Here is a 24,685-nt window from a genome sequence, read left to right on the forward strand (position 1 = left end):
GTTGTCCGTCAAAACTCACTGACCCCCGAGGGAAGAGCCGGCTGCCTCCATGACCTCGTGTCCCCGGGGGGGCTCCGCCTTTTCACCAGCGGCGTGCCCGCGGGCCAGGGGCTGGCGCCCGTCTGCCCGGGTTTCCTCGCCTGTAAGGTGGACGTGGTCACGGGGCCGCCATCGCTCAGGGGCCGTCCTGAAAACGACACGGGGGGGGGGGGGGAATGCACACAAAACTCGGGCTCAGGAGTCCCCACCGGGCAGGAGGTGGGTCGAGCTGTGTCTCAGAGGGACCCCAAGACACGGGAGTCGCTTCTCTCGGCCACAGAGGCCAACTCTGCTCCCCTAAGGGCACGGTGGGCCAGGGTCCCCTTGCCAGGGCGTTGTCCTCATCCCCCGGCCCAGAGCAGCCCCCCAGCCACCATGCACCCCCCGCCCCAGAAGGGCTGCAGGCTCCGGGCCCACCCAGAGCCACATCCTCGGACCCGCTGGCCCGCGCTCCGTCACACGGCCACACCCGGCTGCAAGGAGGCGGGGCAAACAGCATTTATTTGGGGTGGCCCCTGCCCTTGCTTAGGATTGGGGTGTGACGACAGGGGTGAAGGGCAGGCAGGTGTGGGGACGTACGAGCCGTCCCAGCCACACCCCGCCAGGCAAGCACCGTTCTCTCCATTTCACAGATGGCACCACTGAGCCGCCTCCGAAGCCTTGGGCGGACGGGGACATTGTCTTCTCCCACCAGCGCACGGGATCTCACCCGACAGGCAGTGCGGTGGGGGGTGGGGGCCGGGTGGGCGTCCCGTGGGGCCTCCGGGGGAGAGACCACCCTGCCAGGCCCGCACGGGGCCTCCTCAGGAATGTGCACAGGAGGCCCTTCCCACAAGGCCATTTTTCTCACCGCCTCGGGGGATTAAGATAGCAGACGGGGAGCCTCTCCCCTCCTCCACACGCCCGCCTGGCTGGTGATGCCCAGTCGGGGGGGAGGGCCGGGCGGGGGCCGGCTCTGCGCTCTGCTGAGCCCACGCCAGCAGGGCTCCGGGGTGCCGCCTGGGGCCAGGCACGGCGTGGCATCATCAGTCTACCACCACCGGCAGCCACGGAGGCCGGCTGTGCGCCTCTCCCCAGCCAGGACTCGAGGGCGCAGAGGCACGGTCACCTTGCCCAGGTGACTCGGTGACTCGGGAGGGCACGGCCACACCAGCCAGGTCCCGCGGGGGTGTAACCGTAGCTCAGCACGACCTCCGGACAGGTGCTTCGCCCCTGCGTCTGTGACGGCGAATCTGGAGCTCCCCTCGGACGGGTGCAAAGAGAACGATGTGGCCACGCGGGGCGCTGGCCGTGTGCCGCCTGCCCTCCCCGGCGGGGCTTCCCCGGCACAGTCTCCCCATCCGTCGCCCGGGGGGGACAGTGGCTGCTCCCCTGCTCCTCTCCGTCGGGAGAGGGTGACAGCAGCTGGCATCGCCGTCCTCATTGGTACTTGTCTTTGCGTTTGAAATGAGACCAAAAGTTGAAATAACCAAACGCAAGAGAAAAGAGGCAGAGGGGAGGGTGCAGATTAGAGGGAGCTGGGACGGGCCGGAGACGCCTGGAAAGGAAGCCCAGCCGCCGAGCGGACCCGGCGCCTTTGGTGCACCTGCTCGCTGCAGAGGCGAACACAGGCACCAGGGCAGCAAGAAGGGCGATCAACGCTTCCACAACGTCTTCCATTTCCAAGCCTGGCTCTCGCCCTCGGAGAAGCCGGGCTGGACACGGGAAGCCGGATCAGGGAAGCCTCGAGTTCAGCGATGTCCAGCACCGGAGGCCCCCCCCACCCCCCGCCACGGGGACGAGGGCTCCGGAAATCGTGCCAGGACCACCAGACAACGCACACAGGATGGACACCGGGCCCCCTGGAGGCGGCCCCGAGACAAGGCTCCGGGAACGAGCAGTGTGTTTGGGGGTGACCACAGCACCAGCAGTGGGGGGCAGGCGAGACCCCGGGGGGAAGCCCGCCCCACCGGGTGCTCCAGAGAAGGAGACCACATGGGCCAGCGGGCCAGGCCCCCGCGCGCTCCGGGAGCAGGGCAGCGCCCACCCGACCGGCGACCCAGGGCAGGGAGGGGGCAGAGGCTGCCGGCGGGTGGGGCCCACGCGGGCGGCTGCACCTGCCGACATTCCTTCCCCTTAACCGCACTTCCCTGCGTTTTATGTCATGTCCTCATTAACGAGAAAAGTAACGGAATGTGATGAAAGACAGAATGGCCCCGAACCCTCCCCAGCGGAGTCAGCTCTGCGGTGTCACGGTCCCTCCACCACCGGACACCGACGCGGCTCCCTTCCAGCCGGGTCCTTGCCTCTGGCCGCGCGCACGCCCCCTCGGACGCCTGCGGCCCATCGGGCGACACGTCGTCAGATGTTTGAACGAGGACGGGTGTCCATCAGCCTGAGGCCATCGCTGCCGGGCTGTGGACACGCGTCCTGACCAGGCCCCCCGGAGACAGAAATCCCTTAGCTCCTGGCGGGCAGGACTGGAGGGACCCCGGCGGGAGACTGCCTTCATTTTGGCACGCTCAAACTAACACTACAAGGTCGTCCGTGCAGAGGAGGTGTCCCTGGTACAGCGGGCGTCTGGGCTCCGTGGGGACCCGGGCCCTCCTCCCACCCCTGCTAACCTGGGGATGCTGTAGGGATGCTCCGGGGCTGCAAGCTGGGACCCCCCCCCCGATGCCCAGCCGTCCACTGGCACGTGCCCTCCCTGCCTTCGACCCCACGTCGCAGGCACAGTCCCAGGGCAACGTGCCAGCCGACGCAGCGGGTCCTCCCCTCTCTCTCCCTCTTTCGCGTTTTTTCCCTCGCCACGTATCGAGTGTCTAACCTTCTCCCACCCAGACCCGCTCTCAAAAATAACACCTTCCCCGTCATCCACACCCCATGTGAGTCAGATGGCTCGGAGGGTGACTGCTCTGCGGGCAAAGGGGCACACCGGGGCCTTGGAAACAGCCAGAGCACCCGGGGCAGCCGAGCGCATGCCCACCCTGGGTCCCTGCGGTCGAACGCGTACGTGTGGGCACGAAGCCCCACGTGCAAGAATGCTCGCTGCAGCTGAGAACCGGTAACCCCCGGATGCTCACCGCCCGCACCGTGCGATGGACGGGCCCCTGGGTTGTTCCATGACACGGGACACTTCAGAGCAGCAAGACCGAGGCGCCCAGCCACCCCAGAGGATCCCAGGCAGCTCCACGGCAGGGTCTGGGGCGCCCCCTGTGCGTGTGCCTCCAGCGCAAAACTGGGGTCCTCCCCTGAGCAGAGTACGTTGAGAGCCACCTCCTGGAACTCTGTGTCTTGGGGACAGTGGCTAGACCTGAAACCCTGCAGGGACCAGCCGTGCTGTGTGACCTTGGGCAAGTGACTTAAACTCTCTGTGCCTTCCTTTCCGCCTCTGAAAAGTGGAGCTAGTGATACCTGTTGCTACCATACGTGAGATAACACAAAATCTTGTGGAGCTATGGTGGCTGTGGCAGGGATGCGATGCCTTGCTCTGTTTGGGACACTTGGAACATTGCCTGCTGCCGAGCCAGATGGCCCACGTGACCAGTATCCTTAGGCAGTGCACGGGGTGGTACACAGATTACAGGCTTTGGAGGCCGGGGCATCTGTTGGCTCAGCTGTCTCCTGTGTGTCCTTAAGAGAATCGCTTAACCTCTCTGACCCCAGTTCCCCATCCATAGAATGGGTTGTTCTTGGGACACAGAGAAGATAATGCAGCGTTTAAAATGCACAGCATGGATCCTTGGGTGGTAACAGAAAGTGATTTTAGGTGGTCAGTGGGCAACCCTTTTGTTTTAACCGTAAATACATTTATGTTAATGCTCGTTAGAAACAACTTCAGAATTAACCATCGAATCCATCACTTTCCGGGACTTATTACTGAGGCTGGGTTTCCTTTTGCACTTATAAATGTCTTCTACAGCAACTACGTAAAGGAGAATATTTGTAACTAGCACCAGGGGAACAGAGACAGGGCGCTTGGGTGCCCCGCCCGCGGCCCCTCTGCGACCTGAGTACCCCCACCCCGGCCCCGCCCCACTGTGGCCGCGTGTCCCTGCTTCTCAGCCTGGGCCAGGGGACCGCGCCAGCCCTGCGGAGGGCGGCCTGGGGGCTCCAGGAGCCGCCCCGCAGCACAGACGGGCGTCCTGAGCACGTCGGCTGGCGCGGTCTGGTCGGTTCCTCATCGAGTCCTGCGTGGGGCTTGTGCCTCGCACAGTTATCAATAAGCTCTGTTAACGAACCCTTTGGCCCCTCTCCCTGCCTGTCTCCCTTCCCCTCGGCCCTGCCCGGGCCCTGCGTGGGCAAGAAGCGGCCACAAGCTTCCAGAAGTCCCAACCTCAACGTGTCCTCCAGGCTGCGCTCCTTCTGGATGCCGTAGGGGGGACCCGTTCCCTCCTCTCTTTCTGGTTCTGGAGGCGCCTGCACCCCGTGCTTCGAGGCCTCTCTCTCCACCTTCGGAGCTGGCAGTGACAGCCTCAGCCCTCTCCCTCTTCCTTCCTTCAGGGATCCTTGCAGTGACGCTGTGCCTGCTCAGATCACCCAAGACACTCTCCCTGTTTTAAACTCTGGAACCTAATCCCACCTGCAAAGTCCCCTTTGCCATGTAAGGTCACATACTTGCAGGTTCCAGGGATTCCAGCGGAGGCATCCTCGGGGGCCAGTATTCCGCTGACCACAGATTTCCTGGGCCACCCTCCCCACCCCCTTGAGGCTACCTGTACCGCATCCTTGCCTCAGGCTCTGCTTCTGGGGACCCAAACCCACCCCCGAGGACACACACCGCCCCGCAGCTCTCGCTGCACCCTCAACCTGTGCTACGAGGAGCCCATGTGGGGCATCCGTATGGAATCTGACCTCATGCCGCTGTGATCCCCACTCGGATCCCAACACACCCCCGTCAGCCAGTGCTCCTGGTGGCTCTGGAGTTTCCCCTCCGGAGTCTCAAGTTTTGTCTCAAGGTCGGTCCTGATGGCCTGTTCACCTAAAGGAAAAACCCCGAATGAGCTTTCCCCAAACCTCCCAGAGCCCCTTTGCCTCCCGTAGCTGGGATCCCCAGGCCACCGGCGCATGTGAGACGGAGGGACAGGACACCCTGCTCAGGGGAGGTGACGGCGGGTCTCTCTTGTGAGAGGGAAGATTTCTCCCTGCGTTCCTGGACTCGGGAGTGGAATCTGGCTCTTCCCCTCCCTCGGTAGGGGATCCTGGGCCAGCTGCCTTATTTGCCTAAGCCTCCACTTTCCCATCTGAGAAATGGGATGACATTTACCCTCCTGAAAGGGTGATATTCAAAGCGCCAAACAGCTCACGCAGAACAGGCATCAGGGGCTCGGGGCAGGGCCAGTCGTCAACCACAACACAGCGGAGCGGCTCTAAGAGCTGAGCCCTGGGCTCGCCCACCCCCAGGGCCGGAATCAAGGGTCTGACGAGAGAATGCCGTGTTTAAGCAGCGGCAGCCGTGACGAACGGTTATCCCTCCACCAGACGTCACCGATGCTACCTTGTGGAGCGAAGGACGAGTTCCTTGGCTGGATGCAAACGGGGCCTTTTGAAAAGCACATTCAAATAATTGCACAGAGAGCAAGCGCCAGTGAGTCGGTTCCTGGGACGACACCACAGAGGCCAAGGCCGTGCTCGAGGACGAGGCAGAATCGGGGTTGGCCACAGCCCCGCCAGGTCCGGGCTTTATCTCGAAAATCAGAACGCGTGTCACTCGAGGCAGGCACCTAGTTGCTCCACCAGAACATCAGATCTCGGCGTCGCTTGCCCGAGAGGCCCGGGAACTCTGGCACAGGGCCGTGCCACTCTGCTCCGGGAAGGCTGCTGGCCAGTGCCGCCCCTTGGGCACACGTGGGGACAGCGTGACCAGGAGCCAACAGCCACAGACTCTGCCTGAGCCCAGCTGTCCCGTCACCTGCCCAGGGACCCACGCTCTGAAAAGGCCCAGCCTGGCTTGGAAACCAAGGGTGGCCGCTCCTGCGCTGAGTCGCTCGGGAAAGAGCACCGGTGTGGCCACACTGCCCAGGGTGGATTCGCGTTTCCCGTGTGTTCCACACGTGGGCATCTGTCCGGGGCCTGCGGGAAGGTGGGACGGAGTATGGAGACAGGGCCAGCCCTTCCCCCGCCGCGGGGCCCCCAGCAGAGAAACCGGGCAGGGGGAGATGATGGAGGGGCACCCCGGAGGCAGTCTCCCGGAGAGGCCCTTGCCCCCAGGCGGCCCCGGGGTGGGGGCGAGACTCAGAGCCGTCCTGCAGGTCCGCCCGCAAGCACAAACCCACACGCGGTCAGACAAGAGCCGGCCCCGTGCCACCGAGCCCCTTACATATGTGGTCTCATCCGTCGTCCCAGAAGCCCTGCCAAGTGGGTGCTATGCAGCAATCCCATTTAATAGATGAGGAAGCCGAGGCCCGGAGAGGTTGGGTAACTTGCCCAGGAATACACAGCCAGTGAGTGGTGGAGCCTGGGCTCGCGGTCGGTGTGTGAGATGCTAAACTCCTCTCGACCCACGGAGGGGCTAGAGGTGTAGACGTGCAATGTGTCGTCTTAACATGCATCCCCTGGAGTCCAGTCGGTGCCACTAACCTAAGGGAAGGGGAACGTGGTCATCTGAAGGAGAGGTCGTTGGCTTGAAAGCAAGGATTGCTCCAGAAGGAGCTCCCTGACCACCGAGCCCCCAGCTGACACCCCGTGACTTGGGCTCCTGGTCTGAGCGGACACAGGCAGAGACCCACCCCAGGGACCCCTCCTGTCAGTGCTCAAAACTCCCACCTGCCAGGGCCAGCGTCCCCACGCCCGGGGGCTTCACGTCCTGGGTTAAAGAGCGTCCCCTCAGAGTGCATGTCCGACCAGAACCTGTGAACGTGACCTTATTCGGAAATAGGGGTTTTGCCGGTGGAACTAGTTAAGTGAGGTTGTACTGGGTCAGCACCGGCCATGAGCCCGACCGCCGTGGTCCTCAGAGGAGGGCGGTGTGAACACGGAGACACGGACGCACTCTGCAGGCTGGGCCTCCAACTCTGGCTCAGGTCACGATCTCACGGTTCACGGGTTCGAGCCCCGCATCGGGCTCCGTGCTGACAGCTCGGAGCCTGGAGCTGCTTTGGATTCTGGGTCTCCCTCCCTCTGTGCCCCTCCCCTGCTTGTGCTCTCTCTGTCAAAAATAAATAAAACGTTAAAAAATTTTAAAAATATATGAGAGAATAAATTTCCGCTGTTCTTAAGGCCCCGCTTTGTGACATCGGTCACAGACATCCAGAAGCAGCTGCTCCAGCGGAGCACAGGGCAAGCTGCAGGGGCTGGGAATGCTCTCAGCCGGGGGCAGATGGGAGTCCCTTGGATGGGACATCAGTGGGGACCGTGTGTCACACCCTCTCCTGTAGGACCCCAGCAGGACCAGGTGCCAGGAGCCCACGGGGGGCCACCTCGATGCCTCTCCGGGTTGCCTCGTCTCACCTCCCCACTGCCCTGCTGATGTCGTCCCAAACATGCAACGTGCACACACCCTCGCCCCAGGGTCTCCCCCTGGTGGGGAGTAAAATGAAAACACCACCTCTCGCCATCTGGACACACCTCCAAGGACAGGCACTGCGAAACTGCAACCAAGCTTTCTTAAATACTCACTGAGTGTCTCCCAGGAGCCTTGCGTGGGATATTGCAGACAACACAGGCCCAGATTCCGGGGTTGTGGGCAGACCGAGATGCCTCTCACTGATGCACTAACTGCGGCCGGGGGGCGGGGGGCTCACCACTGAACGTTGCCTTGTCCATCTTTGCCTAAGATGAGGGTTTTAGCATTGCCAACCATGATTCCTAAGTGGACTGACCCAGGGCACAAAGCCTCATAATAACTCAACTCACAGGAGACAGATGTATATACCATAACCCGTATTTAGAGAAGGCGTTGCCTTTCTGGAGACTGGAGTTGCCCGGGCTCCCAGACACCGTGCTGCCAGCCCGCTGACATAGAGACCCAAAGGCTTCTGGGAGAACCAGGGCCGGTCCCGACACTCACAAGGTCTTGATGATCCTGCTGCCTGTGCCCTGAATGTGTCCTTTTCTGCGCCCCCCCCCCCCCCCCACACACAGAGCAGGGACCTTCTCTGTGTGGTTCGCAGCCGTGTTTCCGGGGTGGGCACAGACTTGGAGGCTGTGCTAACTATTCAGGAGGTCAGGCTCCCTCCAGTTTGTGCCCTTGCTGTCCCCGTGTCTGACCCTGTGGCACCCAGCCAGGGGATGGAGAGGCACAGCACCCGCGGCACACGACCCGCGCCCCGGATACCTCGGTAAGAAACAGCAGCCTCCTTCCCCGCTGTGGCTCCTGCGGGCGAGAGCCAGGCACGTGACCCCCCCCCCCACCCCGGATGCAAAATCATCTGGGAAACGGGGTCCCCGGCCCGGCAGCCACACCCGAAAGACCGTTCTACATGCTGGGAAGAGGAGCATGCTTCGGAAAACAGCCAGCGTGCTCGGCATTTGATGGATCCATTGATCGACGCGTTAACGAGCGAACAGACCGCTGGAAAGAGATCTCGTGACTGCTGGCGAAGCGTTGAGCTGGCCCAGGGACCCTCGGGGCCGAACACGTGAGCTTACAGACGTGCCGTCCGCCCCACACGTCACCACCAGGTGTGTCCCCCACTCACGGGGCCTTCGCGGGGTCCCGGAGGCCCACTCGCCGGCCTTCCCCACCCCGAGAACCAGGCCCAGGGGCAGGGGATGTGCCCAGGGTCACGGGGCAAGCCTGTCGGTGAGGAGCGGGGCCCCCGGCCACCTGACCCCCCAGGCCAGGGCCTGGGCCGCTGCACGGCCGCTAGACCCTCATTGTTCAGCTAATTACCGCAAGTCCAGGCCTGCGGAGCCTCTGTGTGGGGACGCTGTGTAAACATTTCCTCTTTGGCAGAGCAGGAAATGAAGGGATGACAAGGTCAAGTGACTTTCCTCGGCTCCCGCTGTCCTGCCCGTCATCCCAGGCCCCGCCCAGGCCTGCTGGCCGCCTTCCCAAGGCTCCTGAGCTGGGCTGGGGGGAGAGGGCGGGGGCGGGTGGCCCCACATCGCCCCCCAGCATCCTGCCGCCTCCCTGCTGGACGCTTTGGGGAAAGTCGCTCGACCTCTCTGGGCGTCCATTTCCTCCCTGCCAAGTCCCTTCCCCGTGGGCTTGTATTAAAGGACACAACGTGAGCAAAGCGTTTGGCACAGACCCTGACAGGGAGTGGGTTCTCACCATTGTTTTCCTATTTTTAAGATCTACTTAAAAGATTATTCACAGAATTGTACACTTTACGATGGTTAATTGTACGTTATGTGATCTTCACCCTGATGAAGATTATGTGTGAGACTCTTTTCTCCTCTGTCCCCTATCATCACACACACACACACACTCACACGCTCTCATCTCTTATCACACTGAGATCTCACAGCACGCCTGCAAATGTGCCCCGCGTCCCCAGCCTGCAGATGGGTAGACTGAGGCACGGAGAAACGAGCCACTGGAAGTCACACACTGGATTAGTGGCAGGGCCAAGCTGCACTCAAAGTCAGGCACATACACTGACTGCAGGTCTGATCTGCCGGGTCTGCCCCCAGGTCCCACACGGGTCACGGGCGCTGATGCGGTACCTCTCCTAAGCTGCTCTCCCCGCGCCCCCCGCCCCCCCCCCCGCCACTGACTTTTCTGCTCAAAGGAACTCCACGATGAGTTAATCCGACACCCCATTTAACAGAAGAGTAAACAGACCAGAGAGGTTAAGTGACTTGCCCAAGGTCACACAGCTAATTAGTACCAGACCAGACACACAGCCAAGGCTTCCTGCCTCCCCCGCCTGGGCGGCTCCTGGAGTCTTCTGCAGACATCTTCGGGGGGGGGGGGGGGGGCTCAGCTCCAGCGACAGGGCTCTGTGACCGTGCCGCCAGCCAGCGGGCCAGTAGAGAGGGGCTGTCGCAGGTTCGTAGGACTTTTAAAACTCTTTAGGTGCCAGGCTCCGTGCCTGAGCCAGTCAAAATCTGACCCGTGCCCCAGGTCTCTCCCTAAGTGTTCTCAAAAGAGAAATGTTGCTTTGAAACTTAGAAGGAAGCAATTTCCCAATTGCCCGTGCATCACATCCACTTATTTTTTCCCCCTTGTGTGGACTGTGGGATTTTTAAAAAAGATATTTCCCATTACAAAAAAATAAGTTCAAAGAGAAGAAAAAAAAAAAAAAAAAGCAGCGAGCCCCTGTGAGCGCCGCGGGACGCCAAGCTGCCGGGAATGGGTTGCCCTCTGCTGGACAAACGGGGTATAGCCGTCTTCCGGACCTGGGCTCCTGAAGGGCGTAAGGAAGTATCTGCGCCCCCTTCTCACTCTCCAAAATCATCGCGGACCCAACGCAATGGCTGTGGTGCTGCCCCCAAGCGGGTTTGCAAGATTCCCCATAACTAGGAGTCAGATATGCGCTTGGAGGACGACCCGTCCGGGGGCGCGTGGGTAGCTCAGTGGGTTGAGCGGCCGCCTTCAGCTCCGGCCGCGATCTCGTGGTTTGTGAGTTCGAGCCCCGCGTCGGGCTCTGTGCCGACAGATGCGAGCCTGGAGCCTGCTTCCGGTTCCGTGTCGCCCCGCTCTCTGCCCCTCCCCCCACTCATGCGCTGTCTCTCTCAAAAATCAAAAACGTTATAGGATCACCTGTCTGGTCCCTTGGTTGGTTCGCCAGCCACGCTCTGTGTTGAGCGCCGTGCTGGGACAGGACAGGTGTGCCCACTCCTGCTGGGGCCACAGACAATGAGCAGTTGAACAAATTACCCCCACGAAGCAGAGCAACACAGGCCAGGTGTCAGTCCACGCTGGGAAAAGGCATCAGGGCGGGGTGGGGGAGGCGGGGAACCCGGGGGACCCAGCCTGTCCCGTGGCATGGTGACAGTGGGGTCAGCTGCACCCACTCAGGGGAACTAATGGCGGGGGCCAGGGTTCCCACCTGGTCACCCGCGGAGGGAGGCAGCCCTTGTGGAGAGCTCTAGTGGGGAGCACACAGCCTTCTGGAAGTTTCTGAGCACTCGAGGGCAGAGGCAGGCTTCTCTGGGCTCCCCTGCCCGTCCCCCGTCCCCAGTCCGGCCCAGCTGGGCCTGTTGTGCTGAGCAAAGGCCTCCGTGTCCAAGGCCACTGCTGCCCCCACTTAGTTTCCTCTCAGGAAGGGGCCCTGCCTCCCTGTGGCTTAGGTCATGATGACAAATGGAGGGCAGCTGACCCCTAGCCCCGGGGTCAGAGGGCACCTGCATGTACCCACGCCAGGCATCAGAGGAGGGGCTCGGCCCGAGACGGGAGGCCTGTACTTGCTCAGCACATTGGTCCCTCTAAGGGGCAGGCAGCCTTGAAGCAGAGGACGTCGTGTGGCCAAGGCCGGCCGCATCGGCATCACCAGGGAATCTGAGAGAAATGCAGGGTCCCGGGCCCACCCGCAGAACCAGGCTCAGCCCACTGGGGCCCCGAGGTGCAGGGCCAGCGAGAGGGGCCCCGAAGCCCGAGCCAGAAAAGAACCACTGTGCGCACTGCCCACTGCTGCTGGCGTGGCCCTGCCCTCCCCTTCCCCTCCCTGCACCCTGGCCTCCTGGGCTGGCTGAGCTCCCTAAGTGCCCCCGCCCCCCCCCCCCCCCACCGGCGACAGTGCTCGCACCCGTCAGCACTCTCCAGCAGCCCCCCAGAGAGGAAAGCGCTTCTCAAGCACTGACATGTGAATGAGCCGGGGAGGAAGAGGGGGCCTCTAGCCCTGGGACACCCTGGCTCCACCGCCCAGGGTCTGGGGCAGCCCCCGGGGACAGCAGGGCTGTGGGGGCGACGTGTGGCCGTGGCCCTTGGGCCAGAGGAAGGACAGTTTGAAAGTGTGCGCTGGTCGGGGGGCCCGGGGACGAGGCCTGGGCCCCTGTGGTGGGAGAGGGGCAGGTGGGCCAGCTGGGACTCTGTCATCGGAAGGCCGGTGGCCAGCTCGCTGCTCAGGCGGGAACTGGCCCACACCTGCCCAGCACTCAGCTCACGCACGCACTTGCCTGGGCGCTCCTCCACTCTGACCCAAGTGGTTAAGTTTGCGTTAGGAAATTTTCTTTTTTTTTTCAACATTTTTTTAATTTATTTTTGGGACAGAGAGAGACAGAGCATGAACGGGGGAGGGGCAGAGAGAGAGATGGAGACACAGAATCGGAAACAGGCTCCAGGCTCCGAGCCATCAGCCCAGAGCCCGACGCGGGGCTCGAACTCACGGACCGCGAGATCGTGACCTGGCTGAAGTCGGACGCTTAACCGACTGCGCCACCCAGGCGCCCCATCGTTACGAAATTTTCAAACATAGTAGAAGCGACTGCGTCCCATATGTCTGCGACTTAGACTCAGCGATTAGCTTTTCGCCAATTTTTCTGCGCAGCCGATAGTCATACACGTTGTGGAACCCACTGGCGTCGTGCGGACATGCACGTACTTCCGTCCTAAACATCACAGCGGCATCTCTGAAAACGGAAAGACATTCGTCCCTGCGATCACGATGCTGTTGGCTCACCTAGCACAAGTAATTCCCTAATCGTCTGCCACCTGGTCTGTGTTCGGATCTCCCCAGAGGACCCCAAAATGGACCAGGATCCAACGGAGGCCTGTGCGTTGCACTGGGGCGTTTTTACGCCAGGCCAGGGTCCCCGGCTCCCCTGATTTCCCCGTGCGCTGCACCGTTGAGGAGACCAGGCTACGGCGTGCAGAGTGGCCCCGACCTCAGCGCTGGGATGGGCCCGGACCGCAGGCGAGGGAACTGAGGCCTGGCAAGAGGGACCCCAGCGACGCCCCAAAACGGCATCTGTCGACACAAGCTGGTGGAACGGGATCTGCCTAGGACAGAGTCACGGCCCAGTCGGGACAAAGTGCCCAAGGCCATCTGCCAGAGCTGTCAGGACCCCCTCGGCCGCAGGTGGATTCGTGTGGACACGGAAGATGATGTGGTTCCACCAACGGGCGCCAAGGATCGAAGGACAGACTTGCCCACGGCCGCCAGCAGATGGGTGCTAAGCATGCCCGGCTCCTGGCGGCTCCGTGGGGCGCACGTCTAGCCCTCGGAGCCCCAACACCCCAGCTGCGGCGATGAGCCTACAAACAGGGTGACGCCCCACCGGGCGAATGGTTTCCGCGTGTCCTTCCTCCAGCGTCTTCGCTTCTGCCTCGATGGCCGGGCACCTGGGACTCTCTGAGAATGGTCCCAGAGCCCCGGCTTACCGTGGGGGAGTCTGGAAGCCGGCTCTGCGGTGTGGCTCGCCCCCACCCCGAGTCCCCCCCCCCCCCCCGGTGCCACACGGGCCTAACAATAAACCGGTTCCCACAGGGTTCTCAGGGCGACTGGTTGGGATAATCCACAGAAAGCACTTAGCCCACAGCCGGCGCGGCATAGGGCTGTCTGAAACCCTTACTGTCGTCCCTTTACCATGAGACGCTTCACGTCCCTACTGGGCTGCGTGTTACAACTAAATGGACTGAGTCGCCGGAGGCCACTGAGAAAGGTCTGATTCATTTCCAGGGTCCAGGTATTTGAAATCACACACCGCGGCTACTCTCTGCGTATCATCTCAGTTAAACCCGCAGACAAATCCTGCCGGGCGTGATGTTGCCAGATGGGGAAGCAGGTGCAGCACCTGGGGAGAGGCGAGCTGCCCCCCACCCCGGCTCGCAGCTGGCAGGGCGGCGGGACAACGGGCCTGCCCGCGGTCCCCATCCCCCCCTCCCTCCCCCAAGAGCCCTGGATGCGGTCGGGAGACTCCCGGGTGCCAGTGTTTGCGTCTTCTCTGGAAAGAGGTCTTGAGCACGGAAATCTGGATCCGTCGTCCCACCTCCCGTGTCTTCTGCTGTTCATCAGCCTTGGAAAGCAGCTAAAATACTGCTTCCGCCTCGCGGGTTCCCATGCAAATCGCTCCCAGAGCTGGGGAAAGTGCGGTGCCTTCAGCAGGTCACAACCTTCGCCTCTTCCTCTCCTTTCCGATGCAGGAACTGAGTGTAGTTCCTTTCTCCCCACGCCGGCCGCCGGAGGAAGCCGCTTCTGGCCACCGAAGCCTGTGCCGGCAGAGGCCTGGGTGGGTGGGCTGCCGGCTTCCTGCCTGCCCTTTGCCCCCTGTCATCCCCGGCCCAACCCCCACCGACCCATGGGCCGCCTTCAGTCCCACGTTCCCACTGCTCCTGCCAGGCAGCCCACCTGGATTTCACCCACTCGCCGGGCGAGGGTGGCCAGGGCTGGCGGAGCGGCCTCCAGTGACGCAGCCAGCTGTCCCCCCACAGGACAGCCGCCAACCACATTGGGGACCCCGGAGCCCGCAGGTCGTGGGTCGGACGCTGTCTACACGGCTGCCCTACTGCACCACGGAACAGAACGGAGGGAACAGACCACCCACGATGATGTCAGCGAGCATCCCGCCCTTGAGAGGGACCTACTGGGCCAGTGTGCAGGCCCTGGTCCAGCTGCAGGCCGCATCCCATGCCAAGAAGCTGCCGTCCGGCTTGAATGCTCCTAGGAGCGGGGAGCTCGCTCCTTTCCAAGGAGAGGAATTTATCTCACGTAAGGAGATGATACTGGCCTCGCTGCCCCCTCCTCCATCAGACCTTTGAACCATCCCCCAAAGCAAGCCAGCTGCGGCCCTGAGACCCCTGAACTGCCCTTCCTCCCAAGACTTCACCGTGTCCCTTCACCCTTTCTCTGGCATTCTCTCTGAACCGGCTGGTGTCTGCTCAGGGAGCGTGCCAAGCCGCAGGGCCTCCCACCTGCTGGCCTCCCTGAGCGCCAGAGCGAGAGAGATGCTCCCAGCGGCTCAACTCTGTCTCCCTGCAGGTGCCGGGACCCTCCCCAGCACACGTCCACCCACACGCCTCCCGGAAGAGCAGAGGCCCCGGGTTTTCGTGCGCTCTCGGTCTCCGGTAGAACTGAGTGGGGAAAGAAAACCCACAGGAGGACCCAAGGGGCGGGGGGAGGGAGGGGGCAGCCAACCGGCAGAAGGGGCCCTAAGGCTCAGCTCGCACACCAATGAGGGGAGTCCCGACCCCCGTGCTGGGCCGGCCGGGGCTGCTGGGGCATCAGTCGTCAATACCCCTCACAACGTCCGCGTGTTCAACCGAGCCAGGCCGCTGCTCGGAACGCAACCAGGGAAGACGCTTGGCTCAGCGTGCTTACGACGGTGAAAATGGGCAAGAGCACCCACACGCGCCCCCGGCGGGGCCGGTGATGCGGACGCGGGTGTGGCCCTGGGATGCTGCCCTTCAGCAGCCACTGAGAGTGTGGTACGAAAGTGCTCGGGAGGATGTGGACATAGGCCCTCAAGACGCTGTTAAATGGAAAAAGGAAGGGCGCCTGGGTGGCTCAGTCGGTTGAGTGTCCGACTTCGGCTCAGGTCACGATCTCCCGGTTCGTGAGTTCGAGCCCCACGTCGGGCTGTGCGCTGACAGCCCAGGGCCTGGATGGAGCCTGTTTCGGATTCTGGGTCTCCCTCTCTCTCTGCTTCTCCCTGGCCCTCACTGTCTTGCTCTCAAAAATAAATAATCATTAAAGATTTTTTTAAAAAAAGATTCTCTGTCTCTCTCTCTCTCTCTCTCTGCCCCTCACTGGCTCACTCGCGTGCTCGCTCTCTCTCAAAATAAATACATAAACTTTAAAAAAACAGAAAAAGGAATATAGACGTAACAGGACTCTGATTTTGTAAGACTCCGCATATATACCCATACATGCAAAGAAAATATCTATAAAATCGTTTCGGCTGCGCTCCACGATCTCTACACGTCATTTCTGAAGTGTAGGATTACAGGTGATGTGTGTTTAATACTTCCGTTCATCTGTGCATTCCAACTATTTTGTGAGATGCTAACTCTTGCTACATTGACGTCTTTGAGGCATGATCTGCGTCCAAAACCGGACCACTCTTTTCAAGTCTACATTTCATCATGTTCTCACGAGTTTGTACCGCCCACGTAACCCCCACCGCAAACGAGACACAGAGCTTCCCGTCATCCCCGAAACGTTCCCGTGAGCCCCTCTTCCGACAACCCCTGCCCCCTCCCCCAATCCCGGCCCCAAGCAACCATTAATCTGCTTCTCGCTACTAACTTAGGTCCACCTTTTCTAGAGTTTTGTAAAAGGGGAATCACGCTGTGTATGGTCTCCCGCGTCTATGTGCTTCCACTCGGCATAATGTTTTTGAGATTCGCCCACATTCCACGAACCAGCAGTGGTTTCTTCCCTTCTCGTAGCTGAGTAGGATTCCACGGTGTGGCTATGCCTCGGTGTGTTTACCGACTCGCCCTTGATGGGCATCAGGGTTGTTTCCAGTTTTGGGCTGCAATTACGAAGTAGCCGTGAGCATTCATGTTCACATCCATCCGTGGGCGTATGCTTTCCTTTCTCCTGGGGAGACGGGCTCATACAGTAAATGTATGTTTGGTTCTAGAACAATCTACAAGACTGTTGTCCACAGTGATTGTATAATGGTACGTTCTCACCAGCAACAGAAATTCCAGTCGCCCTACTCCTCGTCAACACTTGGTATTGTCTGGTCTTTAATTTAGCCACTCGAATGGGTGTGTAGCTCCCTGTGGCTCTAACTTGCGTTCCCCTGAGGACTCATGTGGTCAAGCATCTTCAGTGTGCTTGATGACCATTCGTGCATCTTTTTGTCTGAAGTATCTTCTAACTTTTTCCCCATCTTTTCGTAGGATTGAATGATTGTCCAGCGTAACACATTTTTGTTTTGTTTTGCCTTTAATATACTGGATAACGGTCCTTCGTCCGACGCACGCGTCATGAATATTTTCTTCCTACCAGTGACCACGGTGGCCTTTCCCATTTTCCTATGGTGTCTTTTGAAGAGCCTGAGTTTTAAATTTTGCTTAACATTAACACATCAATGTTTTTCTTGTACAGTTTACATTCTTTGGGTTTTTATCTACGAAACCTTTGACTACCCAAGGTTACGGAGATCTTCTCGTATGCTTTCCCCTTGGAATTTCGTCGTTTTGGCTGCCATGTTTAGGTGCGTAATGCATTTCGGTTTAATTTTGTGAATGGTGTGAGTTAACGTTCAACGTGCATTTTTGTCCGTCACCCACGATGTCCAAACTTGGAGCCGCTGGCCACAGGTACCAGCTGCGCGCTTCAAACGTGGCTAGTCCGAATCAAGACGCGCTATCCGTTAAGAATACACAACACATCTCAGACACTTGGAGCCGAGAAACAAAGTAAAATGCCTCACTGGGGATTTTGCTGATTGTACGTTGAAATGACAACATTGTGGGTATGCTGGCTTAAACAGACTACATTATTAAAATTAACTCTACCCATTTCCTTTCACCTTTTTAGGATGGCGGCCGGGAACTTCAAATCACGTGTGCGGCTCGCATCGTGCTTCTGCTGAACAGCGCTGGGCCCAGTGGACACCCATTCCAGGAAACGACTCCCCTTCCCCTGAATCACTTGACCACGCACGTGCGGTTCAGTTCATGGCTCTCTGCCCCGTTCCACTGGTCCCCACGTCTGCCCGTGAGTCACAGCCAGGCCGTCCCAATTGCCACGGCTTTATCAGAAGGCTTGAGATCGGGTCACGTAAGCCCTCCCACTTTATCCTTGTTTTCCCAATGTGTGTTTGCTCTCTTCAGTTCTTTCCATCTCCGTGGTGGTTCTCACGTCGGCTGGCCAGGGTTGTTTTTGTGTTTGTTTTTTTAAGGCTGTTGAGATTTTATTAAGATGACGTGAAATCCGTAGATCAGTTTGGGGAAGGCTGACATCTTAAAAACGGTGAGTCTTCTGGGCCGTAACGTGGGGTAGCACGCCGTTTCCTTAGGTCTTTGTTGCTGTTCATCAGCAAACCGCCCATCAGCATTACGGTTTCACTTGCCCCGAAATAGGTGATGGTTTTGATACAATTTTACACGGTGCTTTTAGGTTTTTATTTTCCAGCTATCGATTATAGAAAACGTGACCCAATTTTGTCGTAAAGCGATCTAGTATTTGCTGTCTTGCTACATTCACTCACTGCTTCCAGGAGTTTTTTGGCGACCTCCTTAGAAACTTCTACGTTTACAGTCGTAACCACATGTTCTTCCTTCTTTCCGGCGGCTCCCTCCTCGTGATGCCTCCCCGCACCGGCCGTGCCCTCGGGGGGCAGACTGCGGTGTGCAAGGGGTGGCGGGCACCCCTGTCTCGGCCCCTGTCAGGGACACAGTCAGCCTGTGCTGTTGGTTGGTTTTTATTGTTGTCGCTAATGTTTATTTCATTCTGAGAGAGAGCGAGCGCGCTTGCGCGAGCAGGGGAGGGGCAGAGGGAGAGGGAGACGCAGAATCCGAGGCAGGCTCCGGGCTCCGAGCCGTCAGCACAGAGCCCGACGCAGGGCCTGAACCCACGGACCGCGAGATCGTGACCTGAGCCCGAGTCGGACGCCTCAAGGACGGAGCCCCCAGGCGCCCCAGCCTCTGCTGTGAAGTGAACCACAAGCTGCAGGCATCCATTGATCCGTGAGCCTTTCTCCGGTTCAGAAAGTTTTCCTCCTTCCCAAAGCGAGAGTTTTCATCGTGAGCTGTTGTCAAATTCTTGAAACGTGTTTTCCGGCCGTACCAAGATGGCCTTCTGGTGTTTTCCGCTTCACTCCGTTAACGAGGGTATTCTCGTGTGCCGGACCAGCCCCGCTCGCCTGGGGTAACCACTGGACCCTAGCGCCCCGTGTGCTGGGCTCTCCGCGTGACGGAGGGAGGCTGGGCTCCGCCCTGACCCACTCACCTTAGAGCCCGGCCGCCCCAGGCACCAGCAAAGGGCAGGGCTCCCAAGCTCTGTTCTCTCCAGGTTCTCGGCAGGGAACGTCCCCAGCACAGCTAGAGGCTCCTGGATGCTGCGAGCCACATCCAACAACAGCATCCACGTGTCCTCGGCAGCCCTGCAGGGAAAGGTGCCCACGTAAGGCCGTGACCGTGGCGGTCTGTCAGCACGGCTTGACCGCAGGAGCTTCAGACCCCGCCTGTCATCAGGTTCGCTTAATCCCCAGAAAACGGTCTAATCCATAGCGTCCCCCGCAGGATCGAGGACAGAAAGTGTGATTTATTGCTGCTGAAGTGCGTCCTTTCATATTTCCAAACTGCCTTAGGGAGCAATTTCTCACAATGTCAGCAGCTGGCTGCGGAGAAGAGGGAAGGGGCAGAGCCAGGGGCGGGAGAGGGGCCGCACATGCTCCCTCGTCCCTGGGAACCCGGGACCCCACACCCGGGACGCTGCTGACCACCTCGGGCGGGGAAGATGCCTGGCCCCGCGTCCTCGGGAGGGGGCTCCTAGGGCCCTGGCCCCGCGTCCTCGGGAGGGGGCTCCTAGGGCCCTAGCGTGACCGGCTTCCTGGGCCTGCAGGAGGAGCCCGGGTCCTCCCCACTTCCTGCCCGCCTGCGCCCAGCTGCCTGATTTTATTAGAGCCAGTTGTCTGTGAGTTTCCTAGAAACAAAAGGGGCTGATCTCATCCGCCTCGCCCAGAGAGATGAAATGCTAGCACAAAGGCCTTCGCCTCGGGCCCAGGGCGTCTCCAGGACCACCTCCCTGAGTCCTCACGACCCCCCGGGAGGCCACTTGTACCACGACGGCCCCTGCCCAGGAGGGGAAACTGAGGCACGGCTGGAGTGGGGCCAGCACTCCTCAGGCACTAGGGTGGGGCTACAGCAGGAAGCCCCAGGCCTGCCCCTCGTGACCTGGGTTCCCAGCAGCCACCATTGCCTTCCCGGCACAGCTGAGGACAGGGGCTGGCGAGGTCGGGGCCCCGAGCTGCCAGGGGCACGGGACTGAGGCTGCTCATCTGAGGACCCGCGCTCACAAGTGACCGTGGCCCCGTGACCTCCCGGGGGGGGGGGGGGCACCGACACCACCCCCAGAGCGGCACCGAGAAGCCACACCGGTGACCTGCTCCTGTCCCGGCCGTAAGCTCCGTGAGGGCTTGTCCCCAGAGGCCAGAGTCGTGCCCGGCACGCGTGGGACTCCGTGAACATGTCGAACGAATGAACGACAATACTTAGCGTTCCCTAAGCCCTTGCTCGGGTCGGGGATGGCGCTCAGGACTTGCCCGCGCGGATGCGCCTCATTTTTACCTACCGCACGCAGTCAGAACCCCAGCACAACAGCGACACTTCCGTACGGTCGCCCGCTATCCTGGCGGCCAGCGGTCTCGGCCAGGTCCAGCCGGGCGGGGGCTGGGCGCTCACTCACCTGTCTGGCCCCCGGGGCTGGTGAGACTAAGACCCGGGACTGGAGGGGCTCGTGGTCACCTCCTTCCCCGGGGTCTTTACCCGTGGTCTCGGTGAGACTTCCGGGTGGCCAGAATATCACATGTGTTTTAAATCTACTCCAGGTGCGTGCAGTCATCTATCTCCACTTCACAGATGAGACAACGAAGGCACAGAGAAGTTAAGCGGGCGGCCCAAGGTCACACAGCGAGTTAGTGGAGGAGCCAGGATTTGAGCCCTGAGTCTCTGCCCTTGACCACCTCCCTGTGTTACAATTCCAGGGGCTCCTGTTCCCCTGACACTCCTGCCTGGATCCCAGACCAAAATCCCACTTCTTCTTTTTTTTGTTGTTTATTTTTGAGAAAAAGAGAGAGAGACAGAGAGAGAGAGTGCAAGCAGGGGAGGGGGAGAGAGAGGGAGACACCGAATCCAAAGCAGGGTCCAGGCTCCGAGCTGTCAGCACAGAGCCCGACGCGGGGCTCGAACCCACGCACCGCGAGATCGTGACCTGAGCCGAAGTCGGACGCTCCACCGACGGAGCCCCCCAGGCGCCCCCAAAATCCTACTTCTAATGAGAGGGGTAAGTTGAATCTTCAGTTCCAACCAATCAATATTTTCGAAGCTCCCTGGAGCCCCCAGCCCCAGGTTAACCCATGGTGACGCTAACGAGGACACAGTCCCTGCCCTCGGGGAGCTCCGGGCCAGGCAGGGAGACAGGCCGTCCCCCCAAGGGCTGCCGGAGAGCTGTTGGTGAGACCACGGAAGAGCTGGCTGGCCTGGGCAGAGGGGACAGGAGCACGGACACCTGGGGATCTGACGGGACTTCACCAAGGACACGTGACATCTGAGGGACTTAGGGCGGGGCTCCTCGACCTGACCTCAGCATGGCTGACATTTGGGGCCACATGCTTCTTGCCACGGGGTCTGTCCTGTGCATCGTACAACTGCACCCCCTAGCTTTGACCAGGAGCACCCACACCGCCAACTGCTGACCACGAGAAACGTCTCCAGATGGTGCTGAATGTTCCCTGGGAGCAAAGTTACCCCTAGTGGGGAACCACTGGCATAGAGGAAGGAGCAGGGTGTTTTCCAGGTGGAAGAGACAACCTAAATCCAGGCAGGTTCAAGGTGGGGCTGAGAGGTGGGCTGTACGGCAAGGGAAGCCAGCTAGCCTGGGAGAGCCTTGGATATCTCGTCGGGAAATTGGGACTCTGTCCTGTAGGCAACAGGGCGCCGGGGAAGCAATGATTATTAAGCGAGGGAGTGAAACAAGAAGGCTTACTCCTTAGGAAGATCACTGTTAGTGGTGTAGAGGCAGGGAGCGTGGCTTAGAGGCTACTGCACTGATCCGAGCAAGAGAAGACAGGCACACACAAATAGGAATGTCACCGGGCGAGATTTGCAAAGCGCTGCGGGAATTTGGAGCAAGGAGATGCTGAAGACAGAGGTGACGGAGGCGAGTTCCAGCCGGTGGGCGCTCTGCGTTGAGCCCCTAAGGGGGTGGCCAGGAGGGTAGGGGCCTTCCTTATTCCTTGCTGCTGAAGAGGCATATGTCATCACTGAAGCAGGGCTGCAAGTGAGCCTGGCTGGAGGGGAGGGCACATCTTCCCGATGCCCGGTGGAAGGACCCGGATGGGCTCCTGGAGCCACATGCTGGGAAGGGTGTGCCCCCACGAGGTTCAGGCGGGTGTGCTGGGGGAGGGTGCACAAGGTGGGTTGTGCACGCACATGCCCATCAGGGACCCCAGGAGGAAGCTCCCCATCCCCCATGTTTTCACAGCTGTCCGAGCCCCCACGGGGCCGTCCTGCCCAGGGGCCACCCCCTCAGCCAGAACAAGTCCCGCAATTTTCCCAGAGTGGGAAATCCGAGAAGGAGAACCTTGATTTCAGGTGGCCGAACACGGGACTGTGGGTGAATCCCGGTGACGTGGCCACGGGGTCTGGAAGCGTCTCCTGCAGCCCCTTCCGCCATCACTCTGCATCTGTCTGTGTCTCGCCCCGGGAGGACCAGGGAGGTCCCGTGGCACGCAGCCACGGGCGTCATTGCTGCGTGACCCACATGCCTTGCTCTGTGCCTGGCACGGAAACGATGCTCAAAGAACACGCAGGAATCCAAGCTGCCGCTTGGCCCATGAGACAAGTTCTGGAACCAGTCCATAAACATACCTTTGAAAGACCAGCTCCTTCGGCTCAGCTATGCGAACAGTCAGCACCTTTTTATCCAAAGAGAGCACTCTGAGCCTCTTTATCTGACCCCCGGAGACTCAGCAGGGCCTGCGGGCTCTGAGCAAAGGGCCCACACAGACAGTGGGAGGGAAGCGAGAGCCGCCGGTGCAGCCTGCCGAGGCCGGGAGGAGCCCCGTCCCCCGGGTTCCGGCACGTTTCCAGCTGTGACGCCCCGCGTGCCGCCCCAGGACTGACCTGTGCACAAGCAAGTGTTGTGGGCTGAACCTTTGCTGCTGTTTTCTCCCGCGCGTCTGTCTGCTCCGACGGGCGATGTTTCCTGACGGCAAGGAGCGCGGAAGGGGACACCGGGGCGCCGTCCCTGCGGCCAGGCTCTCGGCTAAGTGTACGGGTCTCACTTCAGCCTCGTGGGCTGGCGTGAGCTCTCAGCGGGGCTCCCTCAGCCGGCCCCTTGGACGCGGTCGGTGCACCTGTTGCATGAGGGCGTTTGGGGCTCTCCTTATCCCTGTTTTGCAGACGAGGACGCCAAGGTGCAGAGAGGTTGCTATCTCATCCAAGGTCACACAGCCGATAAGCAGCAAGCTGGGAACGAATGCCTTTAACTAGGAAACCACACAGAGTCTCCCGGCATTTGGACCCCTTAGTACTTGCTGGGTGGGCGCAGTGAGCCCAGTGGCTGGTGTGCACGTCATTATCACCATCGTTCTTACCAGGGCTCAGGTGTGACGGGCAGGGCTGGCGAACGGGAGGGCAGCTCCCGGGACGCCCAGCCCGGTGCTCTCGGCCCCGTGCCCAGCCTCCGTGTGCCAGCGTGGTTGCCCTGCTGAGCGCCCTGGGAAGCCCCACCTCTGCCTCCTGGGGACCTGGGGCGTCCACCCTCAAGGGTTCCGGGGCTCTTCCTACCCAGGGCCTGGGCCAGCTGTCCGCCCTGATCCCCTGCCCGGAAAACTCAAAGGTCAAGGCAGTGCAGAGACCGAGAGCATGGGCCTGGGGACTCTGGTCAGGCACTCACGGCAGACAGGCTGCTGGACGGGCTTCCTCGTGTGCGCTTCCTGGTCAGGACCATGGGGACAAGGGCAGACCGACCTCTTAGGGCCGTCATTTCCTTTCCCCAAACCAGCGGTGTCCACGTTCAGCTCAAGGTGGGCAAGCTCCTGTGGACGAGAGCACAAATCCCCCCAGTGGCCAGGCCTGGGCACAGCAAAGGTTCCATCAGAGCCGGCACAAGCTGTTGTAGGACCTGCGGCTCGGGGGGAGTGGGGGGGTGGGGTGGGCAGCCTGCGGGGTGCCCGGGGCAGCGTCCTCCCGGGGTCACCGCCGGGGCGCACTGGACATAGCCATGCTCCATGAGGTCTTGGAGATTCATTTGCACGGTGGCCTCTGTAAATGCTCCAGTCTTCTCCATTGCTGGCGGTCTTTCAATGTCTGCACATCCCTCCGCTGGCTTCCCCATCCGCCCGGCTGGACACTGGGTCATCTCCAGTGTGGGGTCTCACCAGTAAAGGCGCCAGGGACATCCTTTTACCAGTCTTCTGGGGACCCGTGCACGCACTTCTCTTGGGCACGTGGCCCAGAGGGGAACTGCGGAATGAGTTTAGACCCCGCAGGCAGTGTTGGAGAGCTTTCGGGACATTCCAGATGGCGTAGTCCGCAATCCTCGATACTCTGCTGGGCCTGAGCTGGGTCCCGCTGTGACTGTAATTCACGTTTCTCTGGTGCATAATGACGCCTGGGAGCATCTCATGTGCTTCCTGAGCATTTCAGAGCTTCTTTACGGAAGTGGTAGCTCTGGGCTCTTGCCCCACGTTTATTTGTCTTTTTCTTATTGATTGGTGAGAGCTCTTTATATATTGTAGGTATGACTCCTTTATCAGATATGTGTGTTTGGAATATTTTCTCCCAGTCTGTGGCGTGTCTTTTTGCTTTCTTAAAGGGGTGTTTTGGTGACCAGGAGTGTTTGATTTTGCCGGAGTCCCTGGGACCGACTTTGTTATGGCAGTGCCGTGTGCGTCCCCTCTTGGAACTCTGCCCACTCCAAGGTCCTCAGCGCATCATCAATGAGCACATTCCGGTGCCCTGTTTCTTCCATTTCAGCCCTGCAGACTTCACACGGTCGGGGAGGTCTGCCCTGTCCCTGTCCCCAGCCCCTGGCACCACACCCAGTGCACCGTGGGGGGAACCATGGGCTGGGGGCATATGAGGTGCCCCCCCCCAAAAGCCCAGGCTGTCCCTCACTGCCTCCCCCCTCAGCACTCGGAGAAGGAAGATGCCCTG

At 60.5% G+C, this 24,685-nt stretch overlaps 1 long non-coding RNA gene across 1 annotated transcript in view; it reads left to right on the top strand.

Annotated features, from left to right (window-relative positions):
- The window catches only part of LOC128313314 (uncharacterized), a 196,926-nt gene extending 177,022 nt beyond the window's left edge, over positions 1 to 19,904 (top strand). The window contains exon 4 of the long non-coding RNA XR_008293834.1: positions 17,340 to 19,904. This is a non-coding gene — a long non-coding RNA (uncharacterized LOC128313314). The remainder of the gene's footprint in view (positions 1 to 17,339) is intronic.
- The last annotated feature ends 4,781 nt before the right edge of the window (positions 19,905 to 24,685 follow it).

This window comes from Acinonyx jubatus, chromosome E2 (genome assembly GCF_027475565.1).
Source record: "Acinonyx jubatus isolate Ajub_Pintada_27869175 chromosome E2, VMU_Ajub_asm_v1.0, whole genome shotgun sequence".
NCBI lineage: Eukaryota > Metazoa > Chordata > Mammalia > Carnivora > Felidae > Acinonyx > Acinonyx jubatus.